Here is a 25297-nt window from a genome sequence, read left to right on the forward strand (position 1 = left end):
TGTCATTTTGCTGTCTGGAAATATCTGTAACTGCTTATACCAGCTGAAATGATAATTTTAGTTTTTCAGGGTCTTTTAAAGTTGCCATCTTAATGAAGGGGCAAATTTTTTGACAGCAGATGGAAAAAATGTGCCTGACAAAAAAATCAAGATAAGAGAAAGAACAAGGAGAAAGCAGAAAAATTCATCTGCATGCAAGAAAATGTACATTGTACAGAAGCCTTTGAGACTATATACTTGCTCCTTTAGACCTGTAATCACATTCTTGAAAGAGCATATCCACAAGCAAGGATTTGCAGAGCTGTTTTAGCCACTTCAGCAGCACCCAGCACATTCATGTACAGCTTCCACTAAAACCATAGGAGAGGGAACAAATGCCCTAGAACCAGGACTTGTTCCAGATTTTTTAATAAATGCAAGCAAGTTGTAAAGATTATTATATCCCAAATTAGCGGGAGAAGGGAACACATTCATTTTACTAAAAAAATCTGCTGGTCTAAACCACCTATGTTAGATCTATTTCAGAGCTTTATTGTGTCTCAATACGCCAGGACTCTCTTTGCTACATCATAGTTCACTGCTGCACTATTTTTGAACCAGATTATTTTGGTAACTGACCTGAACAGTGATCCAGAACAAGTAACTTGAGCCCATTTCTGACACTCTCTAGAGGAAGAGCCTTAAATATAATGATAGAGATCCTATAGAAACTCTGATAGATCTTTTATTCAGAACAGGTGATAATTTTCTCATGCTCGCTGCATTAAAATGGTTCAGTTCACACTTGACTTAAAGACTAGAGAGCAACTTAGTTACTACAAATAATACATTTTCCTAGGACTGACAGGTAATCAGTGCTTTTTTCCATGGCAGCCCAAACTAAGCCAAGACTTGGAACCACAAAGACACCAGACACACAGAGATGGTTGGTAAGAGCCTCCAGACCAGAAAAGAGGACAGACAGCATCTGTATTCAATCTATATTCAGCCACCTGGAATATATATATATATATACACACACATATATATATTGTTTTGTGCTGGCTATAGCAGCCGTCTGCCCTGCACCACGAGGGATGTGACAAGGTCCCTGCATTCTTACCAAGTGGCCTAAGAGGTCTTGGTGTCTCCCAGGAAAAGAGGATTCATGTTCAGTTGGAAACTGCACAAAGAGCACAATAGGAATAAAACTTGTGGTAAGCAAGTTCCCCACAATACTGGTCCTTTGCATTCTCCTGAATCCTTGTGATTACCAAGGGGGAGACCATGACAACAGCAAAAAAGCCATTCACTGCTGACACTGGAGACACAATGGCCAACTAGTACCTTGGGTGAAATAAATCACCCACTAGCTGTTTTATTAATGACCCAGCCAGAAAGCACATACTTCATTGCAGAAGATGAAAGAGACAAGTAAACCAAGCTATACTGGTCAACAGGAAAGCATTAATATTCATTTGGCTTCTTATACACGGCCAGTCTGACCAGCAGAAGAGCTGGGCATCGCTGCTGTGTCAGCACTTAGCAGGGTTTAGGAAAATCTATGGAATTTCCATTTAAATTCAAGAGAAGTGAGTGAAGGCAGAAAGACTGACACTTTCTGCAAACATCCACAGCCCAGACTGACAGCTGTCTGCTCACGAACACAGGGGTCAGCACAGAGGAATCCTGGAACTCTGCTGTCTGCTCCGGGTGTCAGCAGTGATGGGAAGCCGCTACTTCCGAACGGAAGCCCTGCCATCAGTGAGTGTGTAAATGAGCTTTTCTCTAGGAAGCAAACTCTTGGAGAAAGCATTCACATCCTCCTGTGTATTTGTACACACACAAGAAGATTTTTCCTTCCTTGGGGATTTAATTCTGCAGTTGTTCACCCCTAACCCAATTCTCATTTCACTTCTCTGCAGTATGAATGCAAAATGGGGGAAAGGGAAGAAAAATGGAGTAAAAAACATCACCAAGACTTTATGGCTTTATTATTTTTTTCCACTTTCATGCTTTCCTAACAATGTTTTCACAGTTATTCTACAGTCTTCAGACCACATACATTAGTTTTCTCTCCCAATGTATAAATCAACAAAGTCATCACTGGAAATTCACCAAAGGTAAAATGAAACCAATACCAAAATTACATAGGACCAGGACCATAGACCACAGGACTATAATGCTGCCCACCTATAATTCCAGGACTCAAAATATCAAAGGCTCAGACAGCACCATGTCTGTCAATGATGAAAAAAAAAAAAAAATCAATATTGCAGTAACAAATAACATTAATTACCTGTCATAAAAGGCAAACAAACACCCAGTTCTGTTCTTCACTTCTGAGTATATGGACATGCTTAAAGAAAAAGCACCACCTTTCATTTCCAGTTCTTCAGGCCAGAAGCTTCCTAGAAAGTCAGAAAGCTTTGCACAGGACAAGGTTACACATGCAGATTTGCAAGTCATGATTACAACACAACACTGCAGAGGTGTGGGTTTATACCATTTCTATTAGGAGAGCTTTCCTGTTTATAAAAAAAAAAAATAAAAAAAATTAAAAATTCCCATGTTTATGCAATAGTCTGCATGTTCAGATGAGCATCCCCCTCTTTTTTTAGAATTAGGATACCGAGACCTACATGAAATTTTTCTGAGAAATAGCATACAATTTTGAGCATACTCAAAATTTGCATGTAAAGAAGAGAAATCTTTTTCCTGTACATCTACTCACCCTTCTTTTAAGTGAATGAATCAGTCATGAAACATATCAGAACAAAGGCTTTGAAAATTTAAGTTCACAGTCTGAGTATGCCACAGACAACAGCAATTCCTTTATATTCCTATTGCCTCCAGTGAGCCTGAACTGTTTAACATACAGAGGAGGTAGAGAGAAAGCCTGGGAAAGTATTTTGATGTAGTAAATGGCACAGGAAAAAAAGGAAATTAGGAATTCTCCAGGTCTTACAATAGATAGATCCTGGCAGACTAGGAAGCTGAAAAGTCACAAATAAATCAGTGAAAGATTGTATACACCAGGATACAGTAGAAAACATATCTCCAAGATCTGGGGTGGGAGGAAGGAGGTTTCTGCAAAGAGAGAAAAGAAACTCTGAACTCTGAACAACTGTTTTGCCTGTAAGTACATTCAGAGGTTTTTATTAAATGGTAATTGTAGTTTTAACAGGATATAATGTCTTCAGTTTCAGAGCCCAAGATAAGCAGTGAAGGAGAACATAGCAACTTTCACTGATGATTTTCCATCTAGCTTCTGGCCCCATCCTCTTAAGCCCACCATCCTGTGTTCTTCACAATGTTGCAAATGTCAAATATGTAAATTTTTCTTTAACAAGGCTTTTCTTTAATGTTTGATCTTTGTGTACTTTCAAGCCTAATCAACAAGAAGGGAGATTTAACTGTGAAACTGAGAGCAGCTAACAAGCTCTAAGTGATATCCAGGTGTTAGAAAAACAAATTACTTGTTGGTAGAATTGCCTTGATAAGGTTTAGGGCTGGACATGTGTCAGTTATCTCAGACCCAGGAGGAGGTTAACAAAAGCTGGGGAGAAGGAGGTGCCACTGAGGGTAGACACAAAGAATGCAGAATTTGTGGGCCACAAGGGCATTTTGCACAACTCCTGAGATAAGGGGAAACTAATAAAGCCAACTCAGCAGTTGTGCTGAAATCAGCTCCAACTGGGTAAAAAATAATTCTGGCAGGGGCAGATCATGACCACTGACCCAAGAAACCCACTGACTCAAACGGAGAGAGGGACTGAGCATGCGGCCTAATTAGCATGAGAAGCGAGAGAATTATTAACCAATAGAAAATAGAATATTAATTAATAAGAGAACTATGTCACTTGTAGCCAATGAACACTAATTCCTTTGTTTGCTGAAATGTATAAATAGTAAAAGTTTTGAGAGTTGGTGTGCTTGATTTGTGGAATATCACCAAGCACCTGGGTTTGTGCAGCTCTGAAATAAATAATCAATGTTTCTCCAGTTTGTAATTATTGGCCTGTTGCACACCAAGTAACAAATCTGATTTTTGAGAACAAAAACAGAACGGAATAATGAGCTGGGCCCCCACATCAGACCTGTGAACTCTTTCACCAGTAAGAAAAATTAATAATGATTAGAAAAAAAGATTAACAAGAACTCATTAAATTGAAAATACCAGTATGTTTTGTTTCCAGTTTAAAAATTATTTCTAGGCATTTTGAAGTAAAAAAAGATCGCTGCGAAAGAGGCCTGTTTGGTTTGTCTTCCCTGCAGTTCTCACCACTCTATTTAAAACCACTCATCCAAACACAAGGTATTCTCAGAGGCACTATTGATAAAAGACTGCACAGAAGCCAAGCGCCGCGAGCAGCTATTTTTAATTATCCAAACTGTGCATAGAAAACATGCTCAGCTTTACAAGTGAACTTAAGGTCGGAGAGAGAAGCAGGGGTTAAAAAAAAAAAAATCACAGTCACAAGCTACATGCTAAGAAAAAGCTCCCTATGGAACCTCCCTGTCTGGTCTAGGACCTGTGTCAGTCCAGGTGAAACATTTTGAGCTACTGGAAATGAAGATAAAACATATTGGCAGGCATCTGTGTGACGGACATGGTCACAAATAAATCAAGCAATAAACAGCACAGCATGCTATTTCTGGCCTTGTGCCTCCTTTTTGTCACATTAGGGTAAAAAGTTGCATTCAAAGACCACAAGTGCCTCTGAAACAAGAAGCCTCCCAACACCCCCCCACCATGTAGGCAGAAATGCAGACAAATTCAAGTGTCTGAAGGGATTGTGGGATAACAGGGAAGCCTACTAACAAAAGCCGACAGCCCTTGTGGCTTAAGGAATCAAAATGAGCACCCCAACATCCTCCTCCCAGCCGAGTGCCAGGGGGTTGTGATGACAGTGACAACATTGCTGGCTACTGATCCTTTCCTGGCCCAACCCTTCCCTGTTCTTCTCCGAGTCCTAAACAAACCCCAACAAGGTTTTGAGGGACAATCTCAGTGGCTGCCAATCACAGCTTGAGTCACACCACATCTGCCCTGTGAAGTTTTTCCAGTAGTGAGAAAGAAAACATGATTCTACCAATACATCCAAGAGACCTGAAGAAGAAATAGCAAAGGTCACAGAGCCAAGGAGATGGACTGATACAGACATTTGTTCTGGCCTTATTGTACCTTACTCCTACAAGAGACTGTCTTTGTGCTTCTTCCCAGTTGTCAACATCTAGCACAGAATTAAAAATTGCACAGCCAGGTCTCTGCTGTGTTTGTAGAGTGCCAAACACCAGGATGCCCTGGTCCAACACAGAACCACCAAGTGGCACTGGACAAGCCAGATTTTCAACATGTGTTGCCCCAGTTTGTGTTCTCCCTCTGGCCCTTTATTTCCATGGGCTGCTCTGCCTGGGAATGGCTTTGTCTCTCCACTGTCCCTAAAAACAATGCTGCAAGATTTCCAAATCACTCTGGAACAGTGACTGACTGATACAGGAGGATATGTCTGAACAGCACAGCAAAAACCACTGCTGTACAAAACCTGGCAGCAGAGCTCACCACTTCCATAACTGTCCAAGGGCTGAACACCAGCTCAGGGATGGAAGCAGCACCGTTGTAAACTGGAAGATTGAATGATGATTCCCCAACAGAAAAACAAGAGTTACATGCCAGAAAAAGAGGGTCTGGAGTACCCTCAGACACAAGCCAGTCCAATGGATAAGGTTCAGTGTGGACTGCTAATTCTAGGCATTGAGAGAGACGTCACTTTTTGTGTCCAGGCTCTTTTTCTCAGTAAAAACCAGTTCAGATACTACAATCACTGTAATTTTAAGTATTGTAATTAAAATGACAATGCACGGGAGTAGTTTGCTTAAAAATAGGAGGCTAAAGATCCAAGGAATGAAGTAAATAAAGCAGAAGATGTGTTATCTGGAAGTACCATGATTTTCTTTTCCTCTTCCTACCCAGGTTTGTTCCTGGAGACTATGGTTGTCAGTGTCTATGCTGTCATCTTCCCAAACAATTTTTGAAAGCGTGGAGCTCAGAGTCCATTAGAGAAAGTGAAGTTCTGCACTATGAACACTAAATAAACCCTATTTAAAATGTATTTTTAAACCAGCCTGAAGAATTCATGGGTGAAGTTAGTTTTGGAGCTACATTGGCTCTGGCAAACATGGTAGGTACCTTTGCACACTTCTGGCACTTGTGACATTTCAAGGTAGCCCAGCTGCAAGTAAACAATATTAAATGCATCATACATGATGCTCACCCTTTATGCAGCAATTTTTATCCATTAATCCAGTGATAGCTCACAAAGGTTGGTGAAAATATTTACATTTCCATTTTAAGCAACGATGCCCAGAGAGGTTAAGCCATTTCTCCAATGTCACATAAAAATGCAGCTGAAGCCAAGGACAGGCCAATTTCTGAGAAGCAGTGAAGCACACTCAATTCACTGACAGCTCTGTCATCACATCACAGCCATTCCCATTTGACTGGAGTCACACTTTTCCCAAAAATTGGTAGACAAAGACATAGCAAATGATTTACACCTCCACATCTCACTGTCCATACTGCTGCTTATTACCTTCCCTGGTATGCAGACCTGTCCCAGGCCAGTGAGTTACACAGCCATCAATCCTGTCCACTTGTGTACACATGCTGGCTCCTGTTGATTTTTCTCATTGATTACATGGACACATCACAATTTTGTGAACACAGCCCAGTCCAGCAGAGCTTCAAGTGCCTGACAGCTCAGACCAAGCCATGGGCTACTATGGCTTGCATATCCTAAATCCCACTGTGGCAGCACACCTGGAGCAGCCACAGCCAGCACAAGGGTACAATCACACACTGACCTCCTAAATCCTACCTGAATTTGAGGGAGGTTACACTTGGGGTGATTCGGTGAACAAGTCAAAGCTTTGGGCTAAGAGAACATGCAAAAGACTGGACAGAGTCACATATTGGATCAGCTCACCAGAAGCTCAGGAACAGATTTGTTTCCTCTAAGGCCACAGACTGACGGCAAACTCCTCAGAAGCCAGTTGTCTTCAGTTATTTTTAGGGCAGGATGTCCAGATTTTCCTCAGGAAATGCATGCCAATCTTCAGCAAGAAGTCAATAAAAGAACTAATCTTTGCAGAATAACCAGACTGTGACAACCCTGCATGTGGACGTCTGACACCAGCACCATCTCCTTTAATGAGCACTTCTCAGCACTGACAGACTCCAGAAAATCCCCCAGCACAGAGGGAGCAGCCCCTTAGCCAGGGCCTGGCAGCAGGCAGGCACAGCCCCAAGCTTCCAAACACTGCCCCCCAGCCAGCCTTTGCTCCAAACTAAATTAGGGCTCACAGCCTTTATCTGCCAGGGCCTCCCTCTCAGATTCAAATACAACTGGAATTTCTGTTCCATGAGCAGACCGGATTTGTACATTCTTATGACTTTGTGTCCTCTGGAATTCACCCACTGGAATTCTCTCGTCCTTGCATTTTTCTCCCTTTTTTCTCGCTACGTAGCTACTCCTAACTCATTTTGTATCGCAGAATCCAAGGGTCTTTTTACTGAAGGAGACACAGACTCATCCTTCAGATTCCTGCAGAAGAGAAGGCTCCTGCAGGAGACCTCATTGCAGCCTTTCAATATATATAGAGGCTTACAAGAAAGACGCAGAGAGACGTTTTATCAAGTAGCGATAGGACAAGGAGTAATGATTTTAAACTGAAAGAGTACAGCAAACATCACCATTAAAGGCTCAACTTTTCATTACTCTGGAACTGTGAGCATTGATAGGTCTTGTATTTTAGAAGTGTCTTTCCTGTATGGCATTCACATGGAGCCAGGATCCATCAGTGGTACCTCTGTTCACAACAGAACTCAGCACTGCCATATATTTGTAACTTACCCCTACTCCTGGCAGAGACAGAGGAACTGCAGTTAAGTCAAGTCTGTTTGTAGACTGGTATCCTTAAGTCATGATGATTACATGATCACACTGCTTTTCTGTTAGACCTCTTGTTAATATCTACTAATCAAACCAGCTGATTAATTTCAATCAAGTTGGAAAACTAAGCATAGGTCTCAAAGATTATAATTTTATAGGGACTTAATTAATAGATTCAGATGACAGTTTGTGTGAGAGAGCTCTGAATTAGCATCCTCACTGAAGGAAAGCAAATTCTGTGCATAGATCCTGTTTGGTGGTGGTCAGAGATGCACTAACAGCCCAATTAGAGTATCTATAGCTTCAAGCACAAACCAGAATCAGTGTTAGGCTGGGTCTGGATCTGCTTCTGAGAATCCTTTAAAACACACTCATTAGTTGCAATTAGTGGCATTAGTGTAATGGATTGGTTGTGCTTTTCAGGTACTCATCTGAGAAGAGTACTAAATGGGAGGTAATCAGATGAGGCACCAGACCAAAGGTTTGTGTAATACTAAAGTCAAATGTAAGAGAAAGAAGTTAGAAATCCTGAAAGCTTGCTGTGACAACTTGGACTGGAAAGATGGAGATCCTATTGAACACTTAAACACCCAAAAGGTGTAGATGGATAGCTCTGGTTTGATAACTGCCTATGAAATACTCTGAACTTCAAATACTGCTTTATCTCTAGTCAATGTAAGCGGCCACCAAAAAGTGTCACTCCTGCTTGGGAGGGAAGTGGTCAGAGACTGAACTCACCCAACAGCTTTTTCTTTCATAAGCTCTGCCCCCATGTCCTGCTCCCTTTCTGCAGGAGGATTTCAAAGGCAGAGAAAACAAACCACATTTCCCCTCTGGTTTTGGTGCTGCCAAAACCGATCTGCAGGGGAGGTTTTGTCACTCATCTGTTTGCAGATGTAAAGGCAATGATGGCAGCGATGACCCTAAACATAGGAACTGAGCAAGGAACAGGAACACAGATGTCCTTCTCCAAACCACATGGTCTCTGTACCTGGGACTACCAGCATCAATCACCTTGGGCCACTTGACCTGAATTCCAGGCAGCTGCTGAGTCACCACTAGACCAGAGGGTAAGAGAAGAGTCCTCCTTATGACATTCCTACAAAATATGAAAAGCATTTTAAAGAAACTCAGATGAGATACTCAACAAAACCACCAAGGAGTACCCACCACGATGAAAAACCAAATTTAAAATGTCCCATGAGATTAGGAAAGTCATGAGCCCAAGAGCAATGACTTGATAGGAATGCAGTACCATGCCAAAAACCTTGGGTGGGAGGGGCGGGGTGGAGAGACAGAGGAGCATGAGCAATTGTCACATGTTAATGGAAAAACTAATGTCCTCCCAGCTCCTGCATAAACCCACACCAGATGATCCCAGGGGAGAGAAGAGCAGACTTTTAAATATGAAAGTCACAAAAGTTCGAATTCTTACTGAGGATTAAATTGGGCTTTTTATACTGACCAATAACACAGCACCACAAGAGACACTATAGAGAGCCCAGAGGTTAAGTCAAGATCTATTCTACCCTGAATATTAATGATCCTTTATCTGGAAACATCCCAATATAAAATGTGTGTCAGCCTCAGACACCTTTGGCTACATCAGATTCAAAGTTCAGCTATTGGTGCCAATGATCAGCAGCTGAGTTTCCAAATTTTAAATCCTCTACAACTTTGTGAGACTTTTCTGCCTCAGAGATCAAAAGAAAATAAACTGTACCAGCAGTTACTAAAATATTACCGTGCCCCTTGCAAGATCTGCCTGCTGTTGCCCATAGGAGGAACAGGGCACTGCTCCCACTCCTCCTTGCAGAGCTGCTGTTACATGTGGGAAGGTCTGGAGTGCTTTGGGATTTGATAGTTCATCCTTGGAGCACAGCTCTGATAAGATAATAGAACCTTTTGGAGGGATTCCTTGGAAAGATCAAGTGAAAACTATACAGACTTTGAGCTTTGCCAGCAACAGAAATTATATATTGTATATTCTTAGCAACCCTCTGCCATATTTATTTGCTTCTCTCTCACAGCCCCTGAGAGAAAACTGCAGAAACCACTGGAAGTAAATGAGAGGGAGGAATTGAACGTTCCTGTGCAGCAAGCACAAGGAGGATTCACCTTGTACAGAAGATGAGAGGAAAGTCACTCAGATGACTCAGTTGTCAGGATGACTTCCAATTTATTACAATATTTAAAGATAAGAAACGTGCAGCTCTCAAACGTGATTCTGCCAAAAGTGATATGAAAAATAAAATCCTCAGAGCAGAATAGTGCCATGACAACGCAACCTCTGGAGAAAGAAGAAGAATTGTTTGACCAGGACTTTGCAGAGACATCAGGTGACTTAAAATCGTGACTTTTGTTGCAAGATCAGCATTAATTGTGAAAACTAACTAGCTCTTCTGTGATTTTATTCTATATGAGCCAAGAGAGGAACAAAATATTGATTGAGGAGGCTTCAAGTTTTATTTATATAAGGATCTGATTGCCAGGTTCATTCTCATGCAAAGCAGAGAGAGAAAGCTTTTTCAGCAGGCATTTTAAAAAATGAAATCTAAAAATAGGCTTTGGTTTTCCTTGTAAAATGCCTGGGAGTGCTTGCCCATGCTTCTTCCTTCAGTAGTCACTAAGAAAGCAAGAACCAGGTCGAGGAAATCCCTGACACTTCCAGTAACTTCAAACTGAAAATGAGTTTGCTCAGAATTGGAACATAACTGACCCAACTGAGCATCAGTAAGACAGAAATATGAAACTGGTGCCCATTTCTGAAGCTCAGTTGAAAGCACACCCCGATACAACTCCCACTCTATTGATTTGAGCGTATAGAATTTTTCCGTATACATGCACTCCTGGGAAGATTTGAATGCTTTTATTTTTTAGTGCTGTGTCTCCAGGTCCTTCCTTGAAGCTGTCGTTGTTTCTCACACATCTTTTTGAAGCTGTAAAAACAAGCCTGTGTCCTGTATAGGAGTAAAGCCAGGAGGAATGACCCAGCAAAGTCATTTTTGAAAGAACCTCGACCCCCCCTGGAATGAAAGCAAATGGGTGGCCTTTGAAAAGCAGAAGATCAGCTCTCTAAGCCCTTGTATGTGACAAACTGATGACATGAGGAGGGAAAAAACCTCTGCATAGAATAGTGTCAGTTCATTAAAAAATCAGATGTAACTTTTTGATAAAAAAACCTCCACTTAATAGCTTTTTATATATAATCCTTTGAAAATCAAAACATTGGTTTTGTCATTAACAGCTATACTGGGAGAAGCACATAACCTTGTGTGATATGATAAAACAGCAAAACCACATCTCCAGACCAGAAAGTGTCATGAAGAACAGTTTGTACTGTTTAAAGTCAGTTCCAGGTCACTCTTAGCGTACATCCATACTAACAGTTCATAGCCTTGTTCCTATCTGGCTATTTATAAAATCCTTTTATTCCCTTTAGCAAGCAGCACAGCAGAGGTTGTACACAACAGAATGCAATTCTGGGATAATGGTATCATTCCATTTTCCATGGGGACTTTTTTTTTCAAATTGTTACGTCTCAGGAGAAGAGAGTGAAAAATCTCACCATCAGTACTTCCTTGCAAACACTTCTGCTCTTTTTGAAAAAGCCACAACATGTTTCAGTGCAAAGTAAAAACTCAGTACTAAGCAGCTGAAATAAATTCTTGAGAGTAAAACCACTCATTTCTAAAGCTCTTAGTGAAGCATTTACTGCTTAAATTCGGTATGAAACCTTGAAGTCCTTACTGCATACAGAAGACTGGGAATTTGCCATTCTCTTACATAAAAAGAAAGCAAGTGCACCCAGGAGTAAATCTTTGTGGCCAGAAACAGGCAGGCATGCTGCAGTGCAGGCTTCCACAACATCTGCTCTACAAACCTAATTATCCCTCACTGCACAGATGCAAAAGACATCTGAAATGTCAGCACTTGAGACACACAGATAATTTCAAGCCCCTTTAAAATTAATTTGTTTTAAAAAAAGAAAAGCCATGCAGAAGTATTTCTGTTACTGATGAACAAACACAAAGTCAACAAAAACTGGTCCCAGCTCATTTTAATATCAGATAAATCACATCTGTCCCATGACTGTTTATTCTTACTGCTCCTTAGACTCAGTCCTCAGTGGGATCATCTGAAACTGTGCTAATACAATCTATTACAATCCAGCCAGTTCTTCAGGATTTGGCAGCTCTTTTTGAGTCCAGACTGCAACAACTTCATTTAGTATTAACCAAAATATAGGAGGCCTAAAATCTAGATAAGAACATAATTTCCAGAGGGAAATGTTAAATTAAGTTCACCTTCTAGTAGCTACAAAGGCACTGGTGGGTACTGATCCAGCTACTGGTGGCCCTTTTATTTGCAGATTCCTTCTTCAGAACAAAGTACATGTGAAATTGGAGAGAAGTTTTAAATGGATTTATATATACAAAGTCAGCAAAGAAATGTATATAAGTGATGCTGAGATATGAGGCTGTACAAAAGCAGACAGCTTAAATCATTTAAGAAATAGTATTCACAAATCTCTTTTCTCAAGTGAAGACATCTTTCTCTTTGTCTCTGAGGAACTTTAATTCATCTCATTGCTCTTGAATTTTCACTAGCAGTCAAGTGGCAAGCTGCCAAGTAACTCACAGTTGGCTAGAAGCATGGTCACCTACAAGCTAATTGATGCCACAGAACTTCCCTCCAGGATGCCATCTGGGTTGCATTCAATATTCTTACTGGATTCAGAAGTCCATCCCTCTAAACTTGAAAGCTGCTTCTCTTGACCAAATGCCAGCTTGCTGATTTTGTTTGCAAGCACACACATTTAACTAAACAGCAATACCAAGCTCCTGTTCCACTCTTTTGCCCATTTATCGACTGCACTATTCTAGAAAAATAAAGACAAACCACTTCCCCATCTCACAAGTGGGAAAATTAGGAAAATGAGACCTGAAGGAGGCTGTCAATGAAAGCTCAGAAAGGGATTTTATTCCAAGTGCCTGTCCCTGCCTGATCAGGCACATTTTAATACAGCTAGATTTCCTGCTCTCGATGCATACCATCAATGGCTATAATGAGACTTCTTGTTTTCATTTTTAAAAATAGGGAATTTACAGAATAACCTTAGTATTACTTTTGGAGCCTATCCATGCCACTAACAATCAGACAGGTAGGGTAGGCATTTTAACTTTCCTATTTCTACTTCTTGCAGCAGAGAAGCACCTTCCTGACACGCAGCTGCACCCTTCCATTTCTCTGCATTGACAGCAGGAGTTTTCTGCATGCACAGCCAATTCCATGGAAAATAGCAACAATAAGTCAATGCAAAGGTGTGAAGCCCAGTCAAGCAGGCTGACACTACAAGCTCTCTGCACAAGAAGGCATTTTTCCAGTGGAGACCTGAGGACAGAACTGTCAAAAGCACCCAAGTGACCCTTCAGCAGGCCTGGTTCTCACTGGTTTCCCCTGAAAATTGCCCCTGGAATGGCCTTCACGAACAAAGATCCTTGCAAGAGCAGTACAGATTGACTCTACAGGCACCTGCCCAGAAATTCTTTGTAATAGAATGGCAGGTCTGAGTCACAGTTACCTGCTCTTCATCTAGAGGAGAGACAGCATGCTGGAAAACTCCAAGGCAGAGTCAGACATAATGCTGTTGGAACAAAAGGCCAGCCTGGCAAAAGCTCATCAAAACAAATCTCCATCAAGTTCATATACTTATAAACAAGTGCACAGCAGTGATAGAGATGGAGAATGCCTACTCACATTTGGCAATTCTTCCTGCTCGTTTTTTCCAGTCAAACAAAAAAAATCTAATGTACTGGAAGTGTTTTAGTATCTATACTTTACAGGGAAATCCTGTTAATGTTACCTGAGAAAGGGTACTGAAAAAGCAGGATGAAAGTTGCATTACTGACGTAACAGAAATAAAGAGGTTTACACTGACTCACTAAATACCCATACAGCAACAATAAACTCACTTTGAACTCACCAAGAGCTCTGCAATCTAGTAGCCTGCAGCTTAGCAGGAAAAAGCACCTCTGCAAATGGCTCAGGGTTGGAGTTTTCTCGCTTTGCTTCTTTTTGTCACTTGAATATATTGCACAATAGCTAAACCAGAAATGAACTTCAAGTTTTCTCATAAGGAAGTGTATTAAAGCAATAATATTGAGACTTTACAAGCCATATTCAGGCATGGATGCAATATTGTCAAGCAGGGCGAGGAGCTTTAATTGGGACTAGTCAACCCAGGCAGTAGTTCCATTTTGTGGGCCTGAGGAACGCTGCTCATCTTCCTTGGGTCTTTTCCTGCTGTGACAGGTAACGCTGCAAACTACGAGCCAAGCCTGGAGAAACTGCTGTTGCTGTGCTGTTCAGGCCAGGGTGAACACCAGAGCCACTGGCAAAGTCAAAGCCACAGAAAGGATTTTCCTGTCATAAGCAGATTCTCAATAAAATTTAAATACCATGTTAACCTTGTGATCTTCTGCACTTTTAGACTTCCTGTGTCCAAGTTCAGGACTACATGCTGCACCTGTATCACACTGAGAGCTCTGGGTCTTTCTGCTCCAGAAAGAAGAGACACCTGAAATTTAGCACAGGAAGAACTTGCTTTAGCTGTGGAATATCACACCATACATTAGAACGAGCTTGGCCTCTTCCACCAAAGAGCAGAGCTGTAAATGCAGACTAAGCAGCCTAAGAGAGCAATTTTACAGCATCCAAACTGAAAGCAAGATGATTAGAAAACTAAGGGTATCACAAACTAAAATATGTCTGCCATTGATCTTTCCTTCAGCTGGACACAAGGAAACACAAGCAAAAGAAGTACTGGAGACAGATTGAATGGACAAGAAAATATGGATGGTTTCTATTTCCATGGCTTGCCAATGGCAAGTCCTCACCACAACATTGTAGCAGGGGGATACATGAGATTAGGAGTGGAATGAAATTGTACTTTCACCCCTAAAACAGAATTAGAGAGCAGCTAATCCTCACTGGAACAAAACAGTGGTCCAAGGCCAGAATTTGTATTGTAGCTCCACAATGATGCTCTATGCATTTCTGGAGGCTAAAAGAAAGATAGGGTAATACCCTGGTGAAAACTGCTGCTTAAAACATTTTGTGAACACCACAGGCATGAAGCCATTGATTTTTGAGTTTGGAAAGGCTTCCTTTTGTCAGTTGTGACTGTTTGTAACTATGAAGAACAAAAATCCCTTGAAATATCACGTAAAACTCATGTTTTGTCCAGCATATATCCCTGTCAACACTGTTCCCCTCCCCATTATTTCACAGGCCCACCTCAGGAGATAAAATGTACCCGAGGTGAAGCTCTGCCTGGCTGGTGAGGGTGGCCCTGTGAAGAAGCCCTGACCAGCACAGCCCCATGCCAGAGCTGTTCTCTCAGCAGAACCTCATGGACCACACAAATCCATCTCCTTTCAGCCTTTCTAGGTCCACAGCAGCAGCTCTTCCAGCTAAGAGACATCCATCTCAACACAACTACGCCAGCAGGGAGCAGCTCAGGTTTGTGTTCTGAAGCTGCAGGGCCAAGGTTTAGTCAGCAATCTAAAATAACAAATCAGCATTTCCTCAGAGACTTCTGCAGCAGCAAGATCAGGCTGAGCCCTCACACAGACAAGATGTTTTCTCTCTTCAACTTTCAACATCAGAGGACAGCGCTGTCCACAGATTAAAGTAATAAGGAACCCCCACCAAACATTACAATTAATTAGAGCAGAACACACAGCAAATATCTTCCCCAAGTCCCGAGACACTCATCATGTAACATTTTGAATTCTAACAGTTCAGAGTGAAATGAGATCCTCCATCTTCCCCTTCATATCCAATAAGAAATATAACTCTCTCACACACAGCCTTAATAGGTATGAATCATCTCCTTCCCATTTACTGACGAGAATTTATCCAGCATAAGAGAGTGAAACCTCCATCATTCTTACATGTCAAACTGCTGTAAAAATCTCTGCTATTATAAAAGCAGAGGAAAAAACCCAACACAATGGCAGATAATCCCTACTGACTACTGTAGAAAAGTGACATTTACACATGCCCTTTTTCTATGTAAAAGGTCAAGCTGATGCACCAAAACGCTTCATCTACAGGAAATTTACCCCCAGCAATCTCCAGAAAAGGTGATACAGCTCTCAGGTGTACCACAGGCACAAAGAATGGCCATAAATTAAATTAAGGGGATTCCAGTTTGTTGTTCTAGATCTCATCAGGTTTGTTTTTTCCTCTCAGGAAACCTAATCCCACATGACTTCATTAGAAACAAGTAGCAAGGAGAGAACCCTTTTCAAAAACAGCATAGCAAGATTCTGCCCTAAACCCCTTGATGAATATGTTTCTAATGCCACATTCAAACTCACACTCCCCCACAGGAAGAAAAAAACACTTTTGTAGGAAGGGGGAAAATTAGGTCCTGTACTTGGCTGCCTTCCTCCCCCTCGGTGGTTTTCACTGTCACAGAAGCATCTTTTTTGCATTCTAAAATTAACCCTGTGATATGATGATGAAGCCTGCACAACAAGGCTCAGAAAAGGAACCAGTAAGCAACAAAGATCACTGCTCAACCCTTATTATTATGGACAACTCACTGACAGCTATCCAGCCTGCTTGGAAAAGGAAAGAAAAGTCTTCCAAAAGGATATTTTGGTTTCAGGTTTTCTTGAAACACTCCTCCAGTGCACTGAGCAGGCAGGGATGAAGATGCCAGGGCAAGAGCCCCATAAGCCAAGGACTCCACAATCCCCAACAAAACCCCGAGTCTTGCTACAGGAATGCAGCATTCCCCATGGTGCTGAATATCTCAGTCCTGACCTTGAAAGCTGGAGGATAAAAACTGTTCAGTGACAGTGATGGCTTTTGTTCTGTGAACACACATCTCCCAGGGTACTGCTTGCAGGGCACTTCACAGTGCCCAACAATCTGGCTCACAACAGCCCTGAACTGGAATAAACAGTCAGCAGGTATGGAGCTCCACATCAGCTCTGGAATCTCCAACACTCATCACCCTGGCAGCCTCAACCTGCATTTCAGTCTCAAAATATAAAAATACTGTAAATTAAATAATTCAGTCTGGGCAAAGTGAACTTTGCAGTCTCTTGCCAGCTTAAGTACAGCATTTGTGCAGGAATTATTAATCCTTTCTACAAGCATTAGCACAAATAAAGGCTTGCAATATTCACATGACTGTGTGCATAATCGAATGTGAAGAAATGCCTGCTGCTCTCAGCCAAGCTTTGCAGAGCTCCCTGCAATGCCTGAGCGAGGGAAGGTGTTAACAAAGGCTTTGTGCATTGCTGTTGAGGATGGGCACTCTGTGAAACAGAGCTCTGAGAATTAATGGCCAAACTCATGGGAAAAGACTGAAGGAAGAGCAAGGCAATGAGATGCTGTGTGCAAGCCTGGGAAAGGTTCCATGTTGCTCAGGCATATGCTTGTCCACAACCATGGAGAAAAATTAAGTACATTATTTATCATTTCCCTCTACAAAAGGGTGCCCCAGGATTTCTCCCCTGCTCTACACTCACTCTCTTTGAAGTGCTATGCCACAATCAGAGAGCCTGCAGTCAAGAACTGGACAGATATGATTCTTTTCAGCACCTGTCAATGCAGCTTCTTAATCCTAATTTAACTTCAGGGATCAACACGCACTGGCACCTTGGGCAAATACACATAACACATTATTTTATAAAAAATAGGACAGATTTCTGGGTTAAAAGAGCTCTTGTGAAAAGGGGGAACAGAAATCATCCAGTAAAGAGCTTGAAGTAAAGCGATTTCAACACACCAATGTGATCCTGGCAGAGATTAGTCCAGAGGTTCACTTTGAAACTCCTTATTTACCACCTGCCAAAGAGCAGTGCCCGTATAGGTTACCCCTCCTAAATCATGTACTGAGCCCACCTTGTGCAAACTTCAGAGTTGCGCAATTTAACTGTATCTTTCTTATTCTGCACGAGAAAGGAAGAAGGAAAAGAGCAGCAACAATAAAATAAACAATAGCAAATTAAACTCCCTCAGTTATCTTGGTTCCTTTCAGAAAATGATACATTACTAATAATTTATGGGGGAACGGGTTCATGACTGATAAGTTACTTCAGTAGTTCATGCTCAGGTAACAGCAAGGTTGGGCAGGAGGTGAAAGAAGTGAAAGAGACACCCATAGAATGGGAAGAGCCACTTTAGCAAATAAAAAGTCTGTTGTGTGCCATCTCACAACAGGCATTTTTGGCCAGCTAAAGAAGTCACTGCAGTACTGAAGTCTGACTGTACACAGGCTATGCTCCAGGATATGTTGGAATGTACAAAAATTAAGTTCATTTTGGAACAAAAATATTATGCTACTCTTCAAACATCTGTATTTCCTGTCTCTCTTGACACTAAATACAAGCAGTGAGATATTTGAAGCATTTCTTGCATTTGACCAAGCACTAAAATTTTGAAATGGTGAGTTGTCTCAACACTGGGGTTTTTCTGAATATTTTATGAATTGTATACGACAAAGGCAAAGTCCTTGAGCAGTTGCTTAATCCAAGGAACGCGATTATCTGTGTAAAACAACGCAATAATGCACCTGAAAAAAGAAATTGGGGACTTCCTTCATGAGTCACTAATGCTCACAATGAGTTGCTGAATCACTCTACAGCCTTGGGCAGAGAGTAACTTCCCCAAGCATCAACTTTCACATCCCTGAGATAATATTTAGCTCATTTGTATGGGGAAGATTCATAGAAAACTGAACTGCTAAGCAGCCCCAGGATGACAAATGTGTAATGAGCGTAACACAACCACACAAACAAGAATAGAAGCACTGAGTTACAGAGGCAGGAGGTGTATTTCTTGGCCTACATCAGTCAGCACTGACATTTGCTATCAAAGAAACTGGGCCATTTCTCTGTTTATGAGTAGCTCAATAGATGCAACAGTGATTCAGGATGAAAAGTCTACAGGAACAGTTGTACGTTTACATCCAGAATTCTTATTCTCAGTGCAAGCATATTCACTACTCCTGCTGTAGCTGATTTTTATGCTCTTAACGATTCTCTGGATCTCACAGAGTAGCATCATATCTGGATGGAACATATCCAGTAAATCCAGCAAGGTTTACTGCTTTACAATCACTGCTCAAACAGCAAGCCAAGCAGCTGCTATCTATCGTAGGAAACTCATGCAACACATTTGGAAAGATGCCTACAACCTTACTCACCTAGAACAACAAAACCAGAAAAAGTCTGAAAAGAAATTAATCACATTAACTTTATACATGGAAAGCAAAGACAGACAGAAAACCTCAACTTGGTAATGCACAGCAGGACAAAGACCTGTGATCAAACAAAAAATTTTAATTCACCCCTTGAAATGAAGCAAAGTATCACCCCACTGTATATCACCTTACATATCAAGAAAGGCAGCATGAAAGAAAGTATGAAACAAGGCCAGTTAAAATAAAATACAAAGTTAAAACCCAGAACTGGAGCAGTTATCTAAATGAGGGACATAGTACAGTTTAGAGTTTACTGTCAGTTGCACACACCAGTTTCTTCAACAATTATTTTAATTGATAAATCTATGCTATATCTACCTGTAAAGGAAAAGAAGTCTATAACAATTTAACATTTCAAATTTAACCAAAATCAAGAGAAAATTTCCACCTATTACAATGAATTTTAAACACACACTTGTACTCTTTCACTATTTTGCAAGTAAAAGAAATCAAACCACAGAAGCCACAGAAAAAAAGCTAGAACTCAAGAAATAGATAAAGAAACTTACAGCAGGCAAAATTCACACTCAGGATGGACAAGATTCTGCAGCACAAATAAATTAGATTTTAAATAATATATCTATATTTAAAAAGAAAAAGTAATCACAACAGCACAGACAGCAGTTGCCAAAAAGAGTCCTTCTGGTTCTGCAAGTACAGGACTGTGCTCCTGCTGCCATGGAAACTGAGTCCCTCACTGCTCCCGTCCTGGTACAGTGCCACACATGCTCTCAAGCATTTAATAAATATTAATAATGCATTTAATAATATTGAAGTATCAGAAATAGAACATCAAAGAAAAATAATTTGCAATAAAACTCACTTTACATGGCTGCAGCCCAAAGGTTTGTAAGCCTTGCTCCAAGCCTGCTCTAAATCCTGGTCACTCCTAGTTTCTAACACTTGCTCTTGGCATTAAGTGGGAGGTTGGACTGATTGCCAGGCCTTAGCTTAGGCTGAAAATAACCAGGAAACCTGGAGGAAAAACTGAAACCCTTCCACTTGTCCAACAGGTACCTCTGCAAGGAGCAATTGTGTGTGTTGGGCACTGGACTGGTTGGTAGGAGGCCTCATTCCTGCTCTTGGCTCAACTGCTGACTCTTGAGAGCTGAGTCACTCTGGAGCAGAAGAGCTCAAACACAATTTATTCACCTCTTCATGAGGAGAAAGGCACAGGGCTGCCAGATCTGCCATAGCTCTGGGAAGGAAAGTCATGGGCCTTGCCAGGAACAGAAGCACAGTCTACCAGGGCATCATTACTATGGCAAGAAACAGGATATTTCACCCTGAGAGACCATAAGTGACGGAGCTCACAACCCTGCTTTAAAAATCTTCTGGCTTCGCAAAGGTTAAAATCTGGCTTTTGAAAATATTTCAGTGTGGAAGTGTGTAGTTTTATTTTTCTACTTGCTAACAGTATTATTGTAACTTCTAAAATCTAATCAGGTTTTTATCACTTGCATTTCAGACAGAATTTTTCACAGAGCAGAACATCTGCATTAATTTTATCAAAGGGCCTTTTACCCTTTTCCCCTCCCTTGTGGGTATCTAAATATTAATAATTTTAATGGAAAATAGAGAGTTAGAAAAACTACACTCAGCTTTTCCAACACTTCCTGCATATGCACCATAAAAGAGTAAGGATTTTCCTTTGGCTGGAAGCAGCAAATGGGAGCAGAGCACACCAGAGCAGGCAGACTCCTTTTCTGCCAAGGACATGCTACTGCACAAGACAACAAGCAGCAACCCAAATCCTCATCTCCATCACCCAAACACAACTGACTGATTTGTTTTCCTGGGCAAAGGAAAAAAAAAGAAAGAACAACTGACATCTTACAGTATTTTATAAGGCAGACACAGAAAAGTATAGTGACACAGAAAAGCAGAATTGAGCAACAGCATGCTTTGGGAGCATCTTTGAAATTACCAGGGAAAAGCTGCAGGAAAATGGGAAAGCTGTAGAGAAGAAAAGGTCACCAGTAAAAGGACCAGGAGAACTTCACACCAAATCAATTCTACCACAAATGCATCCCTAACACAACATCAGTCTCTGAGGCACACCAAAGACATGGCAGATCTGTCAGTGAATTCAAAAAGTTGATAGCATTGAAAAGACCAGCAGAAACAAAAGCTGGGTATCTGCTGTATTAGAAACAGCTGTGGGAATCAATAATGGTTAGACATTTTCAGGTGTAACAGAGTGTTTCATGCTCCTTTAGGTAGACAATGGAGTCAAGAAAACTTATTATTTCTAGCACTGGCAATCTCTTAGTGTAGGTGTACAAGATAAATGTGTTCACCAACACACTACACTTGGTTTCTCTGGTCTTATAATTGAAATTTGAATAAACTTCTGAACATTTTCTGATTAATATTAAATTATCCTAAATATTTTCCACTGTTAATATCAATCAGTCAGAAATCACATGTCTAACCTATGCTAAGCCTGGGTGTAGAACACTGCAGACACAAGAGAACTGGTCTGCATCAGCTTTTCATAGAATCACAGAATGGTTTGGGTTGGAAGGGTCTTTAAAGACCATCAGTTCCAAACCTCCTGTCACGGGCAGTGACACCTTTCATTAAACCAGGTTGCTCAGAGCCCCATCCAACCTGGCTTTGAACACTGCCAGGGATGGGGCAGCCACAGCTTCTTTATCCATTAAAATGCTCTGGATGAAGTTTTCCTACCTTGGCTCAAAATACACAATATGCTCGTATCCTCTGAATGACAGCTCTGAGCTCTCTAATAAACAAACCAAGTTATGTTGGTTTGAACTGCACTTTCATAATTTCCTTCTTGAACTTAATAATTATATTCACTCTTCCCATTCTCCTTGACCTCAGGAAAGCTTTTCAGCTCACAGCTCATTCCTGTAACTGTATCTAGAGCAACTCTTGTGCCTTCTTGCTATAGTGCAGCAGCACTCATTTCCCTCTGTAACCGTGTCCCCAGTGGCTCTCCCACACACCCCAATTCTCTCTTCTGTTTTTCAGTGGTCCCATCTCAGTTCTCTCTTTCTTCTCCAGACCATGAGCAGGAGTGATAGAAAATCACCACCTTCTGGAAATTGGTCTGCATCTAGACTGCTTAATAAATAAAACTGCACAAATAGAACTCATCAAGAAAATGTACCAGGAAATAGGGAAATGGAGAAGGGCATGTGCTTAAAACTTGATTTTCTACATAAATGTTGCAGCAGGGTGCACTAAAAGGGGAGATAATCCAGACACCAAAAACATGCAAGTTAGTTTTTTCACAGCAGACACTAAGAATATAATGAAAAATGAATCTAAAGGACTAAAAACATTCACTGTGGAACACAAGAAATAAGTAACTGGTTTTGAGCCTAAGCTGGACATGAACCCAGTACAAACCAGGACAGGCAGGCATCAGCCACACAGAAAAGCAAACAAGTCCTGCCTCTCAACACCAGTCTTCCTAGTGCTTCCAGTTTTGGGATAAGCATGCAAGCTGGTGACACAACACAGTTAAACTATCACTGACACAATCAAGAGCATATGACCGTGCATATGGAAAGGAACCCTAAAATTCCATGTGGTGACGTGTGCAGGCATCTCCAGAGTGGCAGGCAGCAATCACTAAGCATACAGGACACTGGCTCAATACAAAACAGAAAGAAAAATTGGAGCAATGCATGACAAAGGACAAAAAGTTATAGAATACATGTGGCATTGTGAGCGTGTCACTTGGTCACATCCCAAAACCTGCAAGCCTGTTACACTCCTGTGCTTCAAAGCCACCCAGACCATACTTAACTCTGCACAGGGCCCAGAATTTAGTTCTCAAATAGGCTTTTTGATATGTTTTTATTCCCAAATTCCAGCTCTAGTGAAACTTCAACTGAAATGCATAGAGACAATGAGGCTGCCCCCTGGGCTTCCACACAGGCAGCAGGAGTCAAACTCTGCAGACTCTCTGTACAAAGCCAGTGGAAGAAAAGGAGTCCTTCCTCCTCCCAATTGCAAAGGAAATGTACACAGCCACCTTCTGTGGCCACAAGGCAGGCAAGGGCTGAGGCAGGGGATGTTTGCTGATGCCACATGTTTACCCTGGACACATGGGAACAGGTTTTGAACTCCCTTCAGACTGCATCTCATACCTGAAGCAGCCTCAACCTGTCTCAACCCTGTCTATAAAATATCCCTATGAGCAGTCCTCACCAGCAAGCAACACCACAGAAAGGGTACCAGTGCAAAGGTGGAAAATGGACCTTTAAAGAAGAAATAGTAATTCTGCATTTGGATGTGTCCCCCTGCAGGCAGGTATTACAAAGCTGAAATGATCCTGTATCTTGTGTTCAATTTTACGAGACTGGTTAAGCTACTGATTGCTTTTTGCAATTATACTCTTTGCCACATTTAGTGTTTATTCAACAGTGAAACATTTAAGCAGAGGTCCTCAAGTGTGTTTCGTCCATAGTCACATCTGGGTTAAGATAATGTGAACCATACTTACATCATAAAAATAAAATCAAACACAACTATCAAAGTAAGAGCTCTTATTTTGCGTCAAATATATTGTGGCTGGCTGCTGTTTGCAAGGTCTTCCTTGTTTTCTGCTGGCTACAATGGTAAGCAGGAATGAACTTGTAAAGCTGTGGAAAAAGCCTCCAAGAGCCACTCCCCCTTTGGAACAGCACTCTAGGATTTTCCATTCTGGGTGATGTGTCACACAGCAGCAGCACCCTGGACACACAGCACACGGATCCCTAGTCTGACCTGGCTTTGCAGCCTCCACCTTTCCTGAGGGAGACAGAAAAAAAGGTCAGTATCCCACACTTTTAGTACCTCAGCAAAGAATGCTTTTGCTAAAACACTGTGCCTCAGAAAATTGACATTTTTCCTACTATAAAAGTAGCTTTGATGTTTTATAAAGTTGCTGCTGTACCATTACAAAAAAGGTCTCAATGACAGTGCATCTGCAAGCATTGTCTGAAGGAGGTTTTAAGAGTCTTTCCCACATTTCCAGAGAGGAAAACGTATCACAGGGAAGGACTAAAATGCCTCTACAGAAATCACATGCAGAACAGCCCTGGAGCCCTGGCCTTGTTGCATGGACCACATTTAGTGCAGATCACGACACTGCAAGCTGGAAGTTGTGACTGGGATTTTTGTCTTTCCAGGTCTACACAGACTCGACTGAGCCCAAGCAAATCCTTCTGCATAGAGCAGAACAAGTAGTTTTAGGACAGGTTTAAATTTTGCAATAGGTACACAAGATTTCTAATTCCAGAATTTACAACTTGATTTCCCCAGTAATCCAAACAGTGTAACTTCCACTGTTTTTCTCTCTGGAGTTTAGTTTCCTTTCCACAGATGCATTTTAAGGAGCATCTCTACTCCCTTTTTATTTTCATTTCCTCAAAATGTCATAACTTTCTGAAAAGATGACAGCAAAAAGGCATCTTCACATTTAGGCAATCTGTTTACTGCTTTATTTTTATATATTTCTAAAATGCACACAAATTAGTGTCTCCTCCTTCTCTCTTAACATTTCACAAGTCATGTGCCTATACACAAACGAGCAACATCTCCCTTCCTGGCAGCTTCCTTGGCTACCATTCTTCTGCTAGCCCAGAAACCCTGTCCTGGATAAAATTAACACACCTTAAAAACTAGGACTGAGTTCAGGTGCAATGTTTGCTGTATTAACTCACACATCAGACCTTTAGTAGGTAAGTTGAACTACCAGCCACAACAGAAAAGGGTTTTAGTGGAAAGCAAATGCCAAGATGTGATACAGTTTCATTACTGAAACATCGTCTTAGAATCCAAAACATTATGGCAGCAAATCTTAGGGGCAGGGAGAATGGGGGGAAACAGGAACAGACACGGGACACAACACAAAAGGGACACAAATAAAAGCAAACAAACAAAAATTCACTCTTGCACAAAGACGATTTCTAGTAGGAAGCCCATAGAGTCCTGTCAAAAAAAAAAAAAAAAAATCAATTCTTTCTAACTATTTAAGATACTCCTGGTTACAAAATTTTCCAGTGTATTAGACCATCTACCACAAGGAATTGATTTGATAAACCAATTCTTCACACAG

At 41.2% G+C, this 25297-nt stretch overlaps 1 protein-coding gene across 2 annotated transcripts in view; it reads right to left on the bottom strand.

Moving 5' to 3' along the window:
* LRP8 (LDL receptor related protein 8) overlaps positions 1 to 25297 on the bottom strand; it is a 175380-nt gene that overhangs the window by 146562 nt on the left and 3521 nt on the right. The gene's annotated exons all lie outside the window — the stretch shown is intronic.

The sequence above is a fragment of the Poecile atricapillus genome, chromosome 7 (genome assembly GCF_030490865.1).
Source record: "Poecile atricapillus isolate bPoeAtr1 chromosome 7, bPoeAtr1.hap1, whole genome shotgun sequence".
Lineage (NCBI taxonomy): Eukaryota > Metazoa > Chordata > Aves > Passeriformes > Paridae > Poecile > Poecile atricapillus.